This window comes from Pipra filicauda, unplaced genomic scaffold (assembly GCF_003945595.2).
Source record: "Pipra filicauda isolate LSUMZ 115617 unplaced genomic scaffold, ASM394559v2 scaffold9_size5747161_pilon, whole genome shotgun sequence".
Taxonomy (NCBI): domain Eukaryota; kingdom Metazoa; phylum Chordata; class Aves; order Passeriformes; family Pipridae; genus Pipra; species Pipra filicauda.
In genome coordinates this window covers 3328247-3348589 of record NW_024105198.1, presented here as the reverse complement: position 1 = coordinate 3348589, position 20343 = coordinate 3328247, and the positions used below count along the sequence as shown (strand labels likewise).

The window sequence follows — 20343 nt, the reverse complement described above, 5'->3', positions numbered from 1 at the left end:
CTGGATGCTCTTGCTTTAATATGAGCTCTGTCAAAATTTCTGTGCGGTTATAATACAACAAGATTTGATCCACTAGTGTTTTTTGGGAGCTGATAACAGTCAATAAAATACTGGTTCAGGATCCTCTCTCTCCTGTGGCTTTTGTGTAACTTTTGGGTTTTGAAAAGGAGATGCTATTCCCTCTTATGAGGGGATTAGCAAGAAAGCATAGAGTGCTGCTCCTGGCAGTCTCAAATCCACAACCAAAACTTCTGTCTCCATGTGTTTTGACATCTTTCAGCATGAAAAGCCCTTTGCACAAAGCAGCACTGTGATTACCCAGGAGGGGAGTCAGCTATGGATGTGCCCCGACTGCAAAGGCTGTTCCATTCCCATGCACTTCCCTGCAGCTTGTGCAGTCAATAGCTGGTCCTGGTAGCACTTTTTGCCTGGTGCCTTGGTCCAGGTAGGAGCATGGGCTTCTTTGAGGACAATTCCTTGAATTTAATACTTATTCTTCAATAAGCACTTCAATAAGCAGAAGCACGGCCTGATTGATTCCTTGTGCATTTCTCCCTGGTGCTCCTGCTGGGATCCTCAGCCATCCCCTGTCTCCCTTCCCCTCGCTGGGGACCTCCTGCTCTCCCTCACCTGCCCCCAAGCAGGAACAAAGCAGGAACCACGCACTGCTGAGGCTGCTACAGCTCTGCCACTCTTGAAAACTGGTTATCGGTCGGATTTGTTTGGAAGGAGCTGCTTGGTAACAACATGTGCACTGTGACTGTGCAGGACCCAGGCTCGCTGGGCAAATCTGCAAGCAGGACAGCAAGGGCTTAGACAGGTAACCTGTCTGTTCCTCTCACTTTGGCTTTAACTGTGGCGAGAAGACCCTGGTGGGTTTGCTCAAGGGGCACTCTGCTCCCCAACACAGATGAACACGCCAGAGGGGTCACCTGAACTGAGAGTCCGTTTGGGATTGTTGCTATTGCCGAAGAGCCCAGTGCTTGTTGTGCGGGAGATAAGCTTGCCAGTGAGTAATTATTAGCTAATTGGGTAACTATTAAGCTGGTAAAACCAATTTACTTGGTTTGCCACTTTTCTGCTACTGTGGACTTTGGCCTTTTTAAAATTTTTGATCCCTGACTCAGGTACAGGTATTGCTTCTTCTTGATGATTTTCCTTACAAGAAAGGTGTTAACTTGCACAGTGCCATCAATGACACAAAGACTGGTCTGTGAGTTGAGGAACAAGGGGCCTGATGTCCTACACACCAAAATGAGAAGTTATTCTGTTTTTCATAGAAGAACAAACTCTCATCTGTACCATCAGCTCTGACCCTTAAACTGTCCCAGATTCATTTTCATTTTTAATATTCTCCTGACAAGATGTGGACAAGAGTAAATGGGGTTTGTACTGATATTCACCTCGCAGGTAAAGTGTCCCACCAGCCTCAGAAACCCCCTGGGCTTTTTGTGGGCAAGTGTCTGGTCCTGGACAGGCACCACAAAAAGATGGGAGAGAGGCACCACAAAAAGATGGGAGAGAGGGACACTGCAGGGAGAGCAGGATGGAGCCTGGAGGGGAGCGAGCTGCTAGCAACTCCTGGGAGGGCCAAGGACCTGGAGGGGCGCATGACATGGGCTGGGTCCCATCCCATCTTTCACCCACTGTAAATCAAAAGGCCAGGAAGAGCAGAGTCTATTTTTCAGCTGGAATGCATCACACTGAGGTCCTGGCATCATTGAAGGTCTTGTGATTCTTTACAAGCAACATTGCCAACACAGCTTGTTTACTTCATTTATACACCTGTGCTGGCTTGGCTGTTTCACCTCTGCCTGTCCATGAAATACAGGGATTGATGTCTCTGGTGGTTTATTTATTCCTGGTGGTTTGCTTTGCTTTGTTCCAAAATGTTTCAGTCAGGTATGGAACTGACTTCTCACGTGAGAAAGTGCCCTGATCTCTGCCCACTCGAACACCCCTGACCCACTTGCTGTAACGGGGTGTGATTCTGTGGGGTTTGCCCAGCAGATCCCAGCTCACTCGGCTCCTGGTGTTTCCAAGGAAGTTCAGTTAAATAAGCAGGAAAATACACAAGGCTTATCACCACAAGCGGTCTCGGGGAGCCCAGAGCCGAGGCGCCAATAACTAATGACCGGGGCTGACCGAGGGCCACCGATTAGAGCCAAAGCAGCGCCGTTAATTGGAGACAGTGACACGAGGGAGGGCACCGGGGGAGCGGGGTTGGTCCCGGGGGGAGCGGGCTCGGCCCCGGGAGCCGCCGGCGGGAGCCGCCAGGGAGCGCTGGGACACCGGTCTGAGCTCAGTCACCCGCAGCAGGAGGCGAGAACGGGGTGGGAGAAGGAGCGTGTGCCTGTGCCCACCTGTCCCTGGGCGTTCACCTGCAATTCCAGAGGCCCCAGGTGCTGATAAACCAGGCACCATCATCGCTCGGGGTGTGCCGCAGTGACACTGCTCGTGCTAGTGCAAGTGCTGGAGCTTTAGAGCTGTGCCAGTGCCTTGGCAGGGACCCCTCGAGCCTCGAACACAGCAACAGCTGAGGAGTTCGATGTCTCAGCCGACAGAATACAGCAAATAAATGAGATAAGGCAGCCTGAGCTCGAGCTCTGGTCACTGCCCTGAGCCCTGGGCCCCTGCAAAGGTGTCCCCAACACCTTCCTGACGGACCTGAGCTGCCAGCCTGGCAGGGGACTGGGGGGGCTGTGCCAGGGCTGCGGCAGTCACAGCCACAGAAACATCAATAGAAGGTGGAACTGTCTGGGCCGGGGCAGGACCTCAGTTTAGCACAGACCCCCCACTGGAACCTCTCCCAGAGGGAGGCCACGGGCAGAGATGTGACTCACGGCACACTCTGGGATGGAGAGCTCTGAGCAAATGAACAAATCAAGCCCTTGTGAATGAGCCCGGCTGAGTGCCACTGCCACATTCCTGTTGAGGCTCAGGACATTTCAGGATCCACTCCAAAATCCTTCTTTATTTATGTGTCTAAAAATAGGTCTTGATGACTGGATTGCCGTGGTCAAACAGAGCAGAGTAGCCAAAATACCTCCAAACACTGAAATCTTTGGACTCCAAAAACAGCCAGGGAGGTGATAGATTTCCAATGAAGCTGAATCAAATGTTGAGGGTGTCGGGTTTTGTCCTCTGACATAACATCTCTCCTTTCCAGCTGATGATTTGTGAGTAATAATGTTGCACTTATTATACATGAAGGCCCACAACTGGAAAACTCTTGCCCTGGGGAGGTTAAAACAAACAGATGAATCCCACAGGTACTTTTCCCTGTCATTAATATGTCTCCCAGAATTTCATCAGTGCTCTGAAGACTGGTTTGAACAACGTCATCTTTTTTCTCCATTTCTTCCCATGAGTCAGCATCCTGTCTTTTGTCCACTTTTCTCATGAATATCCTGAGGTGTCAGAATCAGTCTATCAATAAATCACTATAAATCATTACTTGTTTCCATGGTTTTCAGGGAAACAATAAAACTTTTCCTTGCCTGTGTAACTGAGTTCATAGAGCCGGTTGGTACCACAGCCAAGCAGAGGGCAGAGCAGGTTTTCTGGAGATGCCCCCGAGCCCCATGCAGCCGGTCAGCCTGGTGGGATCTGGCACCCGAGGGCCCAGCCAGACCAGCAGGTGACTGGGTGTCACCCAGTATGAGGGACTTTCAGCCCAATCCCGTAAAATATCATGCACTGGGTACCCTTGGCTGTGAACTAAAGATTATTGGCTGCATTATGGCCTACAGTATGTTACCTGATATTACCTATCAGGTCTGTTTGCCTTTGGGCAGAGGGCTTCCTTCTGGTGACATGGTGCAAGTGGGAGTTTCATCATCACACTTTTTATGAAATGCTACAAAGTTTCCAGAAAGCATGTTGTAAAAGTGTTGCCCACATTCTCACTGGGCACTTCTTCTTTTATCCCCTTTATTATTTTAGATAGAAATATCAATCAGAGGCGTTATTAAAACACTTCGAGTCTGCCATCACCTCGAGCTGGAGGGATGCCCCTGACAGCTGCTTCATCGCATGCTGCCAGCTCTGCCTTCAGGACTTGTGCAATTTCCAACATTTGCAGTCACTCAGGAAGGTCATCACAAAGTTAAAAGATGATAAACTCAGCAAAATACCAGCCAAAGGAGATTACTCACAGCCACTTATGCAGGCTGCACTCCTTGTGTTTGGAGAGATGCTCCAAGCTTAGAGGCAAAGCCATTGCTTTGCAGGAAGGAACAACTTTAGCTGATTCCCAGAACTGTTCCTCTTCTCCTGTCTCCAACACACTCTGAGTTAAAGTGGGTTCCTGGTGAAAGGCCACCCCAAAGATTTTTGTCCTGTGTTGGATGAGGCTGATGTGAGAGGACTGTGTGTTGCCTAAAGGTACCAAAACCTCCCTGTGGATCAGCAGGCTGGAGCAAGCCCCCAGCCCTACAGCAAGGGCTGAGGAAGGCTCCCTGCTGCAAAATTCAGTAGTTTTCCTCAGTATACATGTGCAGTTAGGTTATAAAATGCTGGCAGCTGATGGGGGTGTCACAGGAGATTGTGGGTGCTGCTGAGCAATGCGAGAAAAGGAGTCAAAGCCCACTGAAGCTCATGACCCTGCCAGGCGTGAGGGTGGTGATTCACGTGCTGGCTGTGGGTCCCTGCACAGCTGCAGCTCATCCCCTCAGCACCCAGCTTTTGTTGCCAGGATCCTGCTCCCTACAGCTCCTCTGGCCCCAGTTCCTCAGCGCTGGTGCTTGGCTCCCAGCACCCCCAGCAGCAGCCAGATCCATCCCTCCCAGAGACACTGAGCTCATTGCCACAGGGTGGCTCATTGTTTGGGGATTTTCTCCTCCCAGTTCCCTGAGTTGATCTCCTGCCCCGCAGCACAGACAATGATGAACTTGCCTTATGGAACTTTAGTGAATAGACATTAAGCTGGATTCCTCTGTGTCTCGTTATCACACTGTGTACCAAAAAGTGCTTTGGGAAACATCCTTGATTTAGAGAGAGCTGGGAACTGCAAAGTATAAGTCCGGGGGACAATTAGGTAAGTGAAATTCATGGACCATTTGCCTTCCCCCATGTCCCCAAGAACTAGTCTCAGCCTGGGAGACTCACCCTGTAATTAGGGATGTGCTCTGTTGTCCTGCCGACAGCTGAGGAGAGCTGGCTGCCATCCCAGGGCTGGCTGCTGGGGCTGTAAGGTGACATGATAATTTTGCTTCAGTTGTGGTTCCTCTTTTGAGCAGAAACCCCACCCCATCCTGCCCCAGAGTGTCTGTTCTCTCCTGGAAGTTATTTTCAGCCTGTGTTTTAGCCTTTACTGTTTGGGTCCTGGTTGTGCCCTCAGTCATCCTTGTGCTGAAACACAACTTTGTTTTAATGGATCTTTTGGGCAGCAGCAGCCAAATCCAGGGCCCCAGGACATGCAGTTTGTGAGTTGTTCAACCTAGGAAACTCCTCTGATGTGCTCATGTCCCTGGTAATTAGGGGATGTGTATACGTTGTCTCGTTTTTCTTGGTGATCAGGGTTTTTTAGATGAACTAAATTACCTCATTCTTTCCTGTGATAACAAATATCTGTCTGTCTGTTAAAACACTTTTTGTCCTCATTTCCTTGGCAATTTTCACGCTGGACTACTAGACACTTCAGAAGTCTGGCATTCAAAATGCAGAAGGCTCTAATTTTTGTCCCCTGTATGAAAAAAAAAATTTGTATAAAGTTGAAAAAGGGAAGTTAGACCTTAGTAGGTGTGTTTAAAGAAAGCAAAAGTCACTTCAAATCTGAAATGAAAACTTTCCTCTCTTTTTCTGAAAACAGGCAGTTTTCTTCAGCAGCTGTTTCTGATATTTCTAGAAATATTAAGTGAAAAATATAAACTTCTGCCTCCAGGTAAAGAAAGATTCTAACTATAAAATTTTTGTGAATTCTTTACTTGCCTTAAACCCAAGCAAATGCACAACAGAGAAGACCCCCCAAAAGCACTGGTCGAAAAGGAGAACCTTTAATGTGTGCCCTTCAGCAGACTGCTATTTTAGCATTGTCTGCTGGAGATGAAGATCTTGATCTGTAACCACCTCACAGGGTGAGGGAAGGGATCCCAGGGGTTCTGCTGCTGGGGGCTTTTGACCAGTTTCCCAAAATCTCTAGGACACAAGGAAAGAGATGAAAGGGATAAAAGAAGAGAGTCCCTGATGCCAATATGACAGCTGTCAGTCACACAAGGCTTCCAAGATGTTTTATGGAAAGGACCAGTTTCACAGGTGATCCAGCCAGCAAAAGGAGTTGCCAATTGCCGTGGGAAAGTCAAAATGTTCTACCCTAAAATATAAGCTTGCATTATCAATCTGAAATTGGAAAAAACTTGAGTGAAAAATATTTTCCTGCAGCAACTTAAAAAAATAAAATTTCCTCTTTTACAATATTTTTCTATTGCAGACAACTATCTGCCTGAAATGTTTTTGTATGGACATCTGCTGCTGCTGTTGGCACAGGTGTGTTTCTGTGGCTGGCTGGTGTGTTTCTGTCATTGGGACCGGACATCAAAGCAGGGGCACAAAAACAAGTCATTATTTTCTCTCCTCTCCCTGCTCTGACTGCCCCTGCCCAGGCTGCTGCCCCGGGCTCTGTGCTTTGGACCCCCCCGCAGGCTCCCGTCACCGGCCCCGCTGATCTGGGTTTCAGGGTTTCCTTATGCTGGTGAGCCCTGCTGGAAGACTTCCCTCTGCCTGGGAAGGTCCATGTTCCCTCGGCAGAGCTCTGCCCTGGAAGCTGCTTCCCCTGGGACTGCCTGTGTGCCCTGAGCAGTGCTGGCTCCATCCTGCTGCCACCCTGAGCAGTGCTGGCTCCATCCTGCTGCCACCCTGAGCAGTGCTGGCTCCATCCTGCTGCCACAGCCTGGACACTGGGAGTGGGGTTGGATACACTGCAGTGGGGCTCTAGTAGTTTTAAAACATTCAAGCTTGGTTTTAATACCTTTGCTAATGAGCCTGCCAACCAGTAACAGTGTGAGTCTCTTCTTTCTTCCTCAGGGAGCTCTTGGTAATACAGTGTAAGCCACAGGAAACTCTGGAATGTGAAATATAGAAACAATGGGAAGAAAGAATTGTAAAACTAATGGTGAGGTTTTGCTAGGCCTGGAAGTTCATGAGAGGGTCCCAGTGGCCTTTTAATACTTGATTTTATGATTTCCTACCTGATTCTATGGTTCTGTGTTCTATGATTTTAAAGCCTATTGGAACAAATTGCAGTCAGCTCTGATCAGGGCTTTAAAATACCCTCTGAAACTTTTCTTGGCCCTGTGGGATCAGGGAAGAGGATTCACCTTCCCATGAGTGTCAGTGGGCATCAGAGGCTTCATTTTGACCAGGGCAGGCCAGAGGAATTCCCTGAGGAACCAGGTGTTAGGCCCTTCTCAAGGAGGGATGCTGCAGCAGTATGTCCATGTGAGGTTTGTAACTAAAATCAGTGGTGGACATGAGCCAAGTGAGGATTTACTCTCTTTTGTCAATGTATTTCATGGATTTACTTTCTCTTGTCAATGTATTCACTGATTTATCAGTCATAAAATTCTGGTATGAAGAAGTCAATGGTTTGAAGCAAGAATAAGCGGTGCCAGGGGCAGTGTGGTCCGTGGGGTCCTCAAACTTCTGAGCTGATGGGCCCATCTGCAAGACCAGGACTGACGGAGACTCTCAAGTCCTCAAATGACCAACCTCATTCCTAGTCCCAGTCTAGGAAGGGGTCTTGGTAGAGGAGAATGGGTTCAAGAACTTTGGAGAGGCTCCTGGGAGGGCAGAAAAAGGGTTTTTCAGAAGGATAGATTTCACCTGGAGTTCAGAATTTAAAGCTCTGTTCCAGACAGGGCATATGCCCTGTTTCCAAACAGGTAAAGCACATGCTTTACCTCGTCTGAGCAGAGCCAGAGTTTGGGTGGCACAAAGCCTGTGAGGAATAAATAGAAATGATGCCCTGAGCATGCCATCAGCATTCCTCTGTGGCTTCATCACTGCAGGACAGAGCATCTGGGAAGTGTCTGTCTTGGAACAGCCTCGTGTCTGCCTGACAGACAAACCCAGCATCTCACGGGCCCTTTAAACTGGGCTGAGTCCCTCCCTCTCCGTGCTCAGATAAAGTGTGAAGCAACATCAGCCTCCAGTTCCACAGTGCCAGGGAGCCTGGTTCCCCCTTCTTCACTCTTGAAAATGTGTGTATATACATTTCTCTGTGTGTGTGTGTGCATAAATATACAAGTTTCACCTGAAGCACAACCCTCTTCACAGATAATGTGAAGCACAGACTTTTCCTATCTTCACAAAAACTGGTGGAATTAGCCCACAAAAAACTTTGAGATCTTTGGAGGTTGGATCACATTTGGAAGCTGTTGCAAGTACCACCCTTCCAGGGGGTCTTGCAAGTGAAGGTAAATATTCACTGAAGTGATGCTTCTGGGGCTTTTTCCTGCTCAGTCATACCCATAGGCTCTTCTCTGATGTCACTAACTTTATTCCAGGGATAATCACAGGTTCTCTCGATTTCTAGAAACTGAGAGATGAAATCCGAGCCATGTCAAGGAACTTGTTCCTCAGCAGCTTCATCTACTCTTCTGATCTGTTAAACTGCTGTTCCTCCTGGGTAAACCACAGCTGGCAGAGAAGAGCAGAGGCACAGCCTGAGGCTGAGCGTTGGGCACTGGTGGGATGGCAGCGGCCCTGGCAATAAGCACAACTCGTCAGGATCTGGGAGGGTGTGTGGCAGGGAAATCTGTCACAGGAGGTGACTGCAGCCTGCTCAGTCCAGGCTCTGAACTGCTCATGTCTTGGCACAGGATCATTCCTACTCTTTTTCCTGAGGCAGGCATAGGTTTAGCTCTTTTCTAAAATTTTCAGGTCTGGAGGTCTTGCAAGCATTTGTGTGCTGCTTCCCATCTATCCCATCCCTTGAAGTGCCTTTTCCATAGTGGCACCTACTTCCCCATGTCTTTGGTATGATGAAATCTTCTTCTCCAGCTCCTTCTCCCTCCTTCTTTTCTGGTGATGCTGAACTAGTGATTCTGGGCATAAAGCCATCAGGGAGGAGGGTGCAATGTTCTTGTGTGGTGATTAATGGGCAGTGTTCTTGGAGCAAAGAAGTGAACTGACTCTTTAAAATAACATTCTTCAAAGGGAAGAGCTTGCTGGTTGCTAATTTATGAGCGAGACTCAGTACCCTCCCTCTGTGGGCTGATAATCCGGAACTGACTCACTGACTAAAATTGTTTAAACCATCGTATTTCTGAAGTGTTGCATTTCAGACCAGGGCTTAAAGGGCCAGGAGCCCTTAGGTGTGTGTCACTGTCCATCTTGAGGGAACATTACAGCCATAGGGGCAATGTGAAAAAGCTCTAGCCATCGAAGCTACCTCTCCAGTTGCTCCCAATAACCCCAGTTTCTCTCTTTTCCCATAAAAGCCATGTTCTTTGGAAAGAGGCAATCTTCTTAGGAAGCTGGTAATTGGATAGCACACAGAAAAGAGATTCTTCCACCAGTATGCTTGAGGAACTTGGTCAGGCAGAGTCTCACAGGGAATGCCAGACACAGAACTGGAATGATTCTCACAGCTATGCGTGTCTTGAAACTGTGTAACTAAATCCTTGCCCAGCAAGGGGAAGCCTTCTTCCTCGGTGGGAAAAGCTCCTCCTGAGCTGGAGAGGCTTTGGCCAGGGTACCTCCCTTCTCAGAGAACACCCTTGCCTGAAGCACAGGCTTTTTTCTGGAAGCCATTCTACTTCATCAGTGTGTGGAAATTAAAAATCATCTAAAACAAGAATTAGTTTCCCTGCAGTCCAGTAAGAATTGCTCAGCTCCCTTCACATCACCACTGAAGTAGGGCAAGATGCATCAGCTGTAGGTGGGGCTGAGCAGGCACCCAGAGCTCCACGAGCATCCCCCTGGGAGGCACTGAGGGACAGAGGGAGCACTGAGAAGTGCAGGGCCCTGCACAGGAGTGTGCTCAGTACCACATGTCTGGGACCTTGGCAAGGACAAAAACTTGTTCCAAAACTTACTTTTCTAAGCTCAGCTCCAGAGGCCCTGTCCTGCTTGTCCCGAGTTGGTGGCTGGGCACTTGTCCAGGGGGAGGGAGGTGGAGGAGCAGGGGTCCCACACAGGACGATGCTTGTTGTGCTGACACCCTGTCCCTGTGTCCCCCCACTGTGCTCCAGCTGGGTATCCCTGGGACTGCTGACAGCCTGAGTGCTGCTGTTCAGACATGAACAAATCTCAAAGCAGTCAAAGAACAATCAGAAAAGCCTGTGTTCCTTGGAGTCTTACCCAGTTTTCTGCAAATTGCTTGACATGAGTTAAAGCGTTTGAAAATGACCCCAAAACTGCTATGAATTGTATGTTTGGGTTTCTCGGTAGCCTGGGAATGGAAGGCTGTTCTGCTATTATTAATGCTATTTTAACTTTCACCTCTTCAGTGGAAAAAGGATTTCATATCTTAAATACTTCTCCTTGCCCTGGTCATGCAGAAATCCTGAATATTGGTGATCTCATTAATTGTGCTCAGCCTTCAGCAATCAGTCAGGCAGCTGACATGGGCTTATGGCAGAAGGAGTTTTGGTGGTAAAGTCGTACCTTGGGCTACAGACAAAATAATTCTTTTAAATAGACACATTTATTGGAAAACTAGACACATATCCAAAAGACTAGGCAAACTGCTGTAGGGAAGCAACAGTCTTTTCCAAAATAAAGAGCTCCAGCCATTGAAGGTGCCTCTGTGGTGGCTCCTAATAACTCCAGTTTCCTGTTTTCCTGTAAAAGCCACATGATTTTTTTGGAGAGAGAAAGAGAAAAGGAAAACACAGGGTCAGTCAAATAACTTTCCCCCCTCTCACAAGTCTCAAAAAGTATCTGAGGTATTAGTACCAGGAAAGTGTGTCCCCCGAACAAGTGCTTGGCTTTAGCTCTTGGTTCTGTTTGGGGAGTGCAGGATCCCATGTGTGCAGCAAAATCCATCTTCTCTATGAAAAGTTTTTCATAGGAATTGCATTTCACTGACTGAGCTCATCCAGAACTTCAAAAATATCTTTCCTGACACCTCTCCATGCTGAGATGGACTTTTGGGTGATCCAGGCTTCTGCCAGCTGAGATAGGAGTTTCCAGTATATGCAGCATTAAAAAGGGGGGAGGCTGTTTTGTGCCAGTGTCAAGTGCTGTCAGCACATTTGCTCCAACTCAGCCCTGTAACAGCTGGGACCAGCTCACCTCTCCATGGGTCAGACATGTCACTTGGCAAAAATAAAACCAGCTGAGGAAGCCCTGCCTTTGGGGAACAGTGAGACCTGCTCCCTGCCACAGCTGGGGCGCTGGAGGGGCAGCACTGGGGTTTCACTCTGGCTGATCTGCAGGGTTGTGCCAGTGTGCTCCCATGGGGTGTGCAGCAGTGCCCCTGGTGCATGGCAGTGGTGCCCTTCGTGCATGTGGCAGTGCCGGTGGTGTGTGTGGAGGTGCCCACGGTGTGTGACAATGCCTGTGGTACATGTGGCAGTGCCTGTGGTGTGTGTGGAGGTGCCCACAGTGTGTGACAATGCCTGTGGTGTGTGTGGTGGTGCCTGCAGTCAGTGGGTTGGTGCCCGGGCTGTCAGTGCTGCCCCTGCAGTGGCTGCCAGTGTGAGGGCAAAGCCCAGCAACTGGCTCCAGGTGAGGGCTGGAGGGTGTTCTCCCTGCGAAGGGTCTTGGTGTCTTCATGAGGAAAAGGGACACTGGAGGCAGGGGGACTCTGAGGGGATGCTGCTGTGGGGCAGGTGCAGGAGAGAAGGCAGGGGAGGGAGGCAGGGCAGGATGGCTTCCCTTGTTCTAGCACCTGGGCAACTCCGGTGTTTATTGAACAAGTTCCGTGGAACAAAACAAAAGAGCAGATGTGAGTGAAGCACCATAAAGGTCTCTGCTGGCCACCCAAAAAAGGATGCCTCACACTGGAAAGCTGAGGAGAGGGATGGCTCAGAGAAAGGACCTTTGAGCTCTTACACCCACATTAATACTGATTCTCCCTCTTTGCCCTCAGCAAATCACTTCATTTCTCCACTCTTTCCTTTCCATAAAATGAGGTCAATGATAACAATTTTTCTGCTTCACAGGAGGGCTGGTATGAATAAATATTTGCCAAATGAGGCATAAAAGACAATATGGGATAAAATTATTGCAGAAGAAATGCAGTTTTTAAATTGTTGGGCTCTCAGGAATGAAGTAGCTGGGCATGATGGGTCTAGACTGAGGAACACAAATTAAAGTCAGAAAGATTTGGGAGTTCATGTGATCTGGAATGCCAGCAGCTGGCATGCTGAGAGCACAGGGTTTGGGGAACAGGGCACTGATTTTCTGCAGATCACAGAAGGAGTTAGTTCTGTCACTGGGAGTGGAGACCCCAGGGAAACTGCAGGGATCCTAGTGATGGCTTTTGTCTTCCTTTTTGCATTGGCATGTTAATGTTACACATCAAGATTCTATGATAAACATTCCCAGCAGCAGACAAGAATTTCCCTTGGAGAGCCTGGTCCAGCATTTATCCCTTTGCCAGTACTGGAGTGGGGAAGATAAATGAGGGAATCATATTGTTGGACTAGAGTCTGTGGTAGTCAATAATTCCAAGTAGTTCCTGAATTAGTCTATTACTAATAATCTATTTTCACCATAATTGGAAGGACAAGAGGTCCTAGCAGGCAGTGCATGAGACATAGAGGAGAAAATGATTAAAGCAGAGCCAAAAATATCACCATACTGAAGTCATGAGTCAGATCCTGACCTTTCAAATAGCATCACGGAGAGCCTGAGCTCATTTGGATGCGGTCCCAGAGATCCAGGTAAGAGTGACAGGAGGGCTCAGCATGGCTGGCTTTGAGTAGAGAGAGGAAACTGGGAATGTCCTGGGGGTACACAGGCATCTGAAAGGCACGAGGGGCTTCAGATGACTCCATGTCTCCTGCTCTGGTCTTCCCAAAGAAAGGGTCACCCCATGTTGTTGAGCTCCACTGTTTTATCTGGCGGCACTCCTGATCACTCTGCAGAGAACGTGCATGCCCTGATTATCAGCAGTAATTAATTCCAGCTTCTTGTAATGAATTACAGCTCCTTCCTGATCACCATTTTAAAAGGCCTTTGTGTCAAGTCATGTTTGCTCAGGAAAGAGGAGTTATCAATCACTCCTATGGAAACCACAATTCCTTGTGAACTGCTGGGACTGCAAGAGATACAGTTTCAGAGACAAAATACCCGTTGTGAGACTGGCCACAGAACTGTAAACTTGGATCTTCAGGGAGAGCCACAGGTGGACCCTTGGCAGGGCTGGGGAGGCTCAGTGCTGGGGGCTTTATAATGCTGAACTGCTCCACAGAGGCCGAGAGGAAAAGCTTTGCCCTGAGCAAAGACCTGTGGGATCCTCCGTCCCGCTCTGCCCAAGGCCTGTTCTGGGGCAGCTGCTGCAGCAGGGCAAGCCCTCAGCCCCAGCACCAGGAGGGTGCCCAGCCCTGCAGAGGAGTGTCCCTTTGGGGCTCCCTCCCGTGGCAGCTCCACTGGCCTCCAGCTGCACAGTGAGTGAGTCTGTGCCTGTATCGGGGTGAAGCTGTGACCCTGCTGAGGTCTGTCTGTCCCCCTGCCCTCCCACTCCCTGGGATGTGACACCTGCCAAACCACACAGATGGCTGCCAGCAGCAGAGAAATGTTTGTCTGTGTTCATTCCTTGTTAATAAAAATAAGTCCTTTTTAAGGTCATGGGCAGAGGAGTTGTCATGTCACATCCTGCTCTGTGTCTCCACAGCAACTCCAAACACTGGGAGCAGTGCAGTGTCAGCCTGCACAGCACATGAGCTCAGCCCTGGCTGCTCCCCCTCCGGCCACATTCCCTGAGCAGCAGTGGGTGGCAAACTGGCATGTGCTGTCCTGGTGATGGTCCCTGCTTCACTCCCCTAGGACTGTGGGACATGCTGCCTGTGTACCTCAGCAGAGCCCACAGGGTTCCATACATGGCAGATGGAAAAATAATTAGAAATTAGTCTCAATATTTGGCTCCCAAGTCCAGAGTCAATCGCTCTCCCTTGGATATGTGGGTGTTTGACCATGGATGTTTCATGGGCTCATGGGCATGATTTTCTCCCTTCTAAGAAAAAATTACTCAGCCAGATAAAACAAGCAAAAGATGCTGATTGTGCTGATTCATAAGGAAACTATTTCTCTTCTATTTTAGCACCGTGCAAGAGGAAATTGCGGAGCAATTTGCTGGAGGGGCACAGAAAATGAGGATAGTACAGATTGTCCAGCATTTCCTGGGTGTCTGATAATTTCTTCACAGCCTTAAAATCTGTGAGCAGGTTTGTGCTGCATGTTACGGTGTAGATTAGAGATTCATCCTCGTCTTCAGTAAGATCCAACTCCAGAAGGAGCATAAATGAAGGAGCCTCGAGCTCAGGGGGTCCAATTTACACCACTGGAAAAGGGTATCCAAGGGGCAGCGAATCCCTGTGGTGCTCCCACTGTCCTGGGGTTTGTGCACGAGCTTTTAGGTATTTGATAAACCTTATCCCAGGGGAATTGCCCTTGGAGTGGTGTTTTTGGCAGCCAAAGCCCAGGGGTTTGGGAAGAGCTGAGACTTTATCCCAGCTCTGAGGGCGGAGGAGCTGGTGGGGCTGCAGCCAGGACCATCCCCTGGGCTGTGCAGAGCTGGGGGCACAGCGGGCTCTGTTTGTGCCTGCCCTGTGTTTCTGGCCTCCTCCAGTTCAGTACCCACACTGGGCAGGGGCTCTGCTCCTCACAGGGATGCAGCTGAAGTTCCACTTCCCAAATCTTAAAGCACTTAGGAGTTTCAGGAGAAGTTTAGGCTTCTCTTTGCACCTCAAAGACTCATTTGCTGCCATAGCAGTATAATTACCTATTCTTGTCTGCTTTTCAGAGTCATGAAATGTTTTCTCCCTCCAGTGAATCCTTCCATACCCCTCTCTCCTCTGCTGCTGGTCAGGCTGTTCCACAGGTCTTGCTTCCCTGAGCATCACTGCAGTCCTGTGAGGCTTCATGGGCATCAGGTTATCCTACTCTTTTTGCCTCTCATTATCCCAATAAATGATCTGCAATACAGGAAAGATGCTATTTTGTGATGCTTGGAAATGCCAAATCAGAACTCCTGAAAATTCAGCCTCTCAGGGTTTGCTTCCCAAACTATTTGCACTCTTGAACATCTTGGTGAAGGCTTAGCTTTGGGATTAGCTCACCTGCAGTTGCCTTCACTTTGGGTTTCTGAGGTCATGGTCAGCCCTGTCTATTGCTGTTTGTAACACCAAGGAAGCACTAAGCCAAGCATGTGCTCAGATATGGAAAAACATGAAGGACATGGAGAGAATGAGGCTGGTCTGGGTGAAGGGAACTGAAGGGGCAGCACAGCCACCCCCAGAAAGGTGCTTCCTCCCTCCCTGCATCCCTCTGCTCAGGAGGTCAACACCATGAGCTGTCTCCTCTGGCCTCCTTGCAAACTTCTGAATACTCATAAATTTTTCAAGAAAACTTGTTTCTCTCTTTTCTGGTTGGGGAACAAATGGCTAGTTCTTCTATGTGTAAGAGTGTAGGAATGGGGATGCAGTTTTTCCGGCATCTTAATGAAGTAAATCCTCAGTCTATCTGGAGAAATAAGAAATCTCTTTCCTAACCAAGGGATAAGCTGCCTGAGCATCTAGGAAGAGTTTTGTTCCAGCAACTCTGAAGGCACTTTCCCACCCTGTGAAGATCTGCCCCATATCTTCTGATTCCACTTTATGCTGTTACTGTCAGGGATTAGTGTTAATTGCTGAGCCCTGTGGAAAGGGGAGTGCTTGATTGGTTTGGATGTGCCTGTAAAAGGAATCTCAGGTATTAAAAAGCTTTTGAGAAACAGGGGAACCAAGGCAGATAACAGCATCAAAGCCCACGTTGTGCTCTCCTGGTGCAGGGTGCAGCTCTTGCGAGAGGGAGTGGTTTGCTGAAGGTTGTTTTGTTTCTGGAGGAGAACACGAACCCGCTGGGCCGGTGACTCTGGGAAGCCCCAACAGGCAGTGGATGGTGCAGAGGGAGGCACTTGGAGGACTGTTACACTTCACAGCTCTTCCTTGACTCCTAGAAAGGAGACGTAAGTTAACGTGGAGAAAAAACATTGTTTAATCTAGATTTGAAATTCTGAATATTCATTGTTTATCTCTAGACCACTTTAGTGTCTCTGGTATGAGAGCTACAGGTTGATTCAAAGCTTTTATTAGAGAATTATATACATTTGAATCAAAATACCTGTGTAAGAAATTTGAATATCATCCAGAAGAATGTCTCTGTCATGCCCTGGCAGTTCATCTCCAGAGAACAGCTGCATATTGATTAAGTGCTCATTAAATAAACATTATCCAGTCCTGGTGGAGAAGAAACAGAAGTCATGATGGAGAAATAGTACTGACTGTGCAAATGCAGACTGCCATCAAACAGACAAAAGAGTAGCCAGGATTCGTGTTGCTCAAAAAATCTTCACTCTTGTGTATCGATTGCTGCTGCTCTGGCTCTGAGCCTCGTGAGGGCTCTGCTGAGACCCCTGCCCACAGCTGCAATTGCAGGTGAGTCTGGAACAGCCCTGAGTTGGGGGAGGATGCTCCAGACCTGCAGTACCCGTCTGCTCTGCTGCAGGACCCTGAGCTGCCCCTGCTCCTGGCAACAGCCACAGCTGAGCTCAGCTGGGGCTGCGGAGCAGAACCCCAGACCTGTGTCATGGTTTACATTACTGGGTGCTGTTATTTTGCTGTTCCTATTTCCCCACACATAAACACAACAGACTTTTTATTTTTCAAGCCTTTCTTTATGCTGTCAGCAGGTATGAGCCTAATCAAATACTGAGGAGGGAAGAGAGAAAATTGCTCACTGAGCAGCCTGGCAAAGAACCTCACTGCTGAAGGTCTGCATCCTCCTCACCACACCAATGAAGGCACTTAGGCCTTCCATTGCTCTGTCTCAGTCCTGATTGACTGAAGGAAGCAGGAAACACTGGCTGGTGATCAGGAGAAGTGGGGGTACAGCCACCTCCAAAGCCACCCCAAAATTTAGCACATCAATTTTTGCCCATCTGGCACGTGGAGAATCTGTCAATTTATTAACACCTGGGCTGCAAGCAAAGCAGAATCATATTGGCTCATCTTTGTTCACAGCTACCACACAACTGCAACAGCCAGTTCTGTACCTTCCCTCTTCCCAGGGAATTCAAGATTGTCTCCTGCATTAGAATGGGAGAGCTTAGACTGCCAAAATAAGGAGCCAGTCCAGAGCCTGTAGTGTACATCTGCTCTCATAAGAGGTCTTCGGTGCTGACAACAGCCTGTTTTCGTCTCAGGAGTATTTTAGGTTTCAGGTCCACAAATCAGTTTAGGCTGGTCTAAGCCAGCCATCCCTCCATCCCAGCAAGACACATCAGGGTCACTGACCTGCACTTACTTGCTTGACTTAGATTATACCCCACTGATTAGCACAAAAGAGTTGAATAGAAATAGGAAAATGGCTCTCTGAGCCCAGCACTTGGCATTGAATTCTCTATACAAAAACGAAATGCCTGTCTCTTCAGTTTTAAGTGTTCAGATTCTTAAGTGAACAAAGAGAGGCTCCCAATGCTCCTTCTCTGCAGCCATTCATGTGCCTCTGGGAAAGGATTGGCTGCTGTGCTTGCCAGGCTAATCAGTGAAACAGAGAACACACAATATTAACGTGCATTTAAATCCCAGGCACTCTGAAGTCTCACAAAACCAGAAAAAAATATTTGGCAGATACATCCACCTGATGTTCATGTCCTCGAGGGCCTTGGTCTGGGAAGATCTGCAGGAGGGGCTTCTTCGATCTATAGTTTCCTGAATGAAATATCAGTTAGGGCAGGAAAAAACTGGAAGAAAAGAGAATAGCACCTGAGTTCCAGGTTGGATAAGCCCCAAACACAGAAATTAATCCATCACCCAGGGTAATTAAGCATCACTGACAGGAAGAGTGGTTCACAGGAAGGATCTGGGCAGGCTTGCTGAAGGTCCCAGTGCTGAGGGGAATGGCATTGAGCCTACCAAAGACTTTGAAATCCTGCTCTTGTTTCCTCCTGGGAAAAGCCTTCAGCAGCAGCAGCAGCAGCACCATTTTCCTTGGTGTCTGCATTTTTGCCCAGCGGGATCCCCTGCCACGGGTGGGTCTCTGTGTGCCACTGAAGGCTCTGCAGCCTCATGGTTGGGGTTTTGGTGTTTTGGGGACATGCTGGGCACTGTGCTGGTGCTGGGGAGGGCAGACAGGAGTAATGGGCAGCCCCTGCCAGCATCCTCTCCCCATCCCTGCTCCTTCCATCCATGGTCCAGTAGTCCCTGCCCCAGCAGCAGCCCAGAGGAGGGTTCGTGCCTTCTTTCCCACTGAACATCTCAAAAGCAAGAAGAAGTTTCATAATTTTTCCTCTCACACCTGGAAAGGGAGGAACCCCACAGGACTGTGATCCAGATCAGTCCCTCAAGCAAGAAAACTGAGCAGAAGCAGGAAAACAGCATTCCTGAAACATCTCCTGGTACCTGAGGTACCTCAGCTTCAGAGCGGGGGAACATCCACTTCTCTGTTCCAACAGGTACCCAACTCTGAGCAGAGCCCCCTGCATCCAGAACAAACCTGGCACTTTGAAAACATAGCCCAGCTTCATTTTGGCAAGGAGAACACTTCCCACCATGGCCGGGCAGGGGCCCAGCCCCTGCAGAACTGAAAGGCATCAGCTGGGCTGTGAGTGGCTCCTGCCCCACAGCAGGGGGGGCTGAGGGGTGACCCCCCTGACGGTTTGACAGCTGGGAGGCTTTACTAGCTGAGCTCACTAACAGTAGGTTTGTTGGTTGGTTGGTTTGTTTGTTTGTTTTTTGTGAAAACTTCATCTTCTGGTTCAATAAAATGGCATATTTTCCCTTATAGCTGGGCTGGCTCGCTGCAGATGCCCACTCATCAGTGCCTGCCCAGTCTCTCTGCCAGAGGAAGCACCAGTGGCCAAAGGCCAAGTGAGGCTGGTGGTTGGAGACCAGAGAACCAACAGGAGGGAGATACATACCTTCAGGTATGTCCTTTCTGGTTTGGCTGACCCTTGCACTTTTACCCCTATCCAGTTCCGGAAGATTTAAGTACAAAATTTTTTGATAGAAAAGAGTATACTAATAAAGTGAAGAGGAAAAAAGCTGTCCCAACTTTACCCAGCAGTGAAATGCACATTGATGAGCCTTTACTTCACGCTGTGGGCCTGTTTCCATTTAAGTTGTTCAAAATTCTGCTGATAAACCAGCCAAATCTGGCACAGATAACGTGCTTTGCTGAATAATTGCAGCTGGGAGCAGAGGATGCTGGCTGGCAGTGTTCTGCAGCCATATGCTGGCTGGGTGATTTGTGTGTTGATTTCTTGCCTGGATTGTTTAGGATTCTGCACCAGTAGGTAAAGAAAAGGAAAATTACTGACTTGTCCACAGTTGTTACAGAAATCTAAGTCTCCAAGCAGCCCTGGAAACCTTTGTGCTGCTTGATCCTGTGTCCACTGCTCACTCCTCAGTGCTCATTTAGCTCCTCACACTGAGCTGCTGAGGCTCCAGTTTTCCCGGTATGACTTTGGGTGAGTGCCCCCAGCGCTGCTGCTGCAGGGGCAGGGCAGGGCCTGCGGTTGGTCCCAGCACTCCCCAGCTTCGCACAGCACTGAGAAATGCCCTTTTCATTCCAAACCAGTCCAACCATTCCTCTTTGCTGCAGTTCCCTGAAGCACATCCCTGACCTGCAGCCCAGCCTAGGCCATCCGTGTGTCCCACCTGGGCTGACAGGCTGATGCCATCCCAGGATGAGCAGAGTCAGTCACTCTGCCAGGTGTGCCCGCCCCCATGGCTGCCCTGTGCCCACCGTCCCACCCAGCTCAGTCTCTTCAAGAGCCTTTGCAGGGAAAACCAGCACAAATCCTCCTGGGGATTCAAAGGGGCTGTGTAGAGGGGTCCTCTTTATCCATGGTGCCTCCTTCCAGCAAGGAGATCATGTTTCTAACATGAATGTGTCTGGACTTTTCCTCCAGTAAATCACATTTCTCCAGTGTGTATTAATTTTTTTTTTTGAGGCTGCTTGGAAGGGAATTTGCATGTAAAATAACCAGGATTGCCTCTTCAGAAAGAATGCCACATTGGTCATTTTCTGTTCCCTTTGTGGTAAGGCAGTTTCACTTATAATTTAAAAGCATGATAATCAGTACTTTTGTATTTGAGCTCTTTAGACTTCCTGGGAAAGTGTCATTTGGAGTATGCTCTTCAGATTTGGTTTTTATAATTTCATAACCTCTTTTGCCTGAATGAGATGAAA

The 20343-nt window shown here is 48.7% G+C and overlaps 1 long non-coding RNA gene across 1 annotated transcript; it reads left to right on the top strand.

Moving 5' to 3' along the window:
- Positions 1-376: 376 nt before the first annotated feature.
- On the top strand, positions 377-19051 carry LOC120322544. The gene is made up of 3 exons (XR_005562310.1): positions 377-1009; positions 14213-14336; positions 18937-19051. It is a non-coding gene; the product is annotated as an uncharacterized LOC120322544 (long non-coding RNA).
- The last annotated feature ends 1292 nt before the right edge of the window (positions 19052-20343 follow it).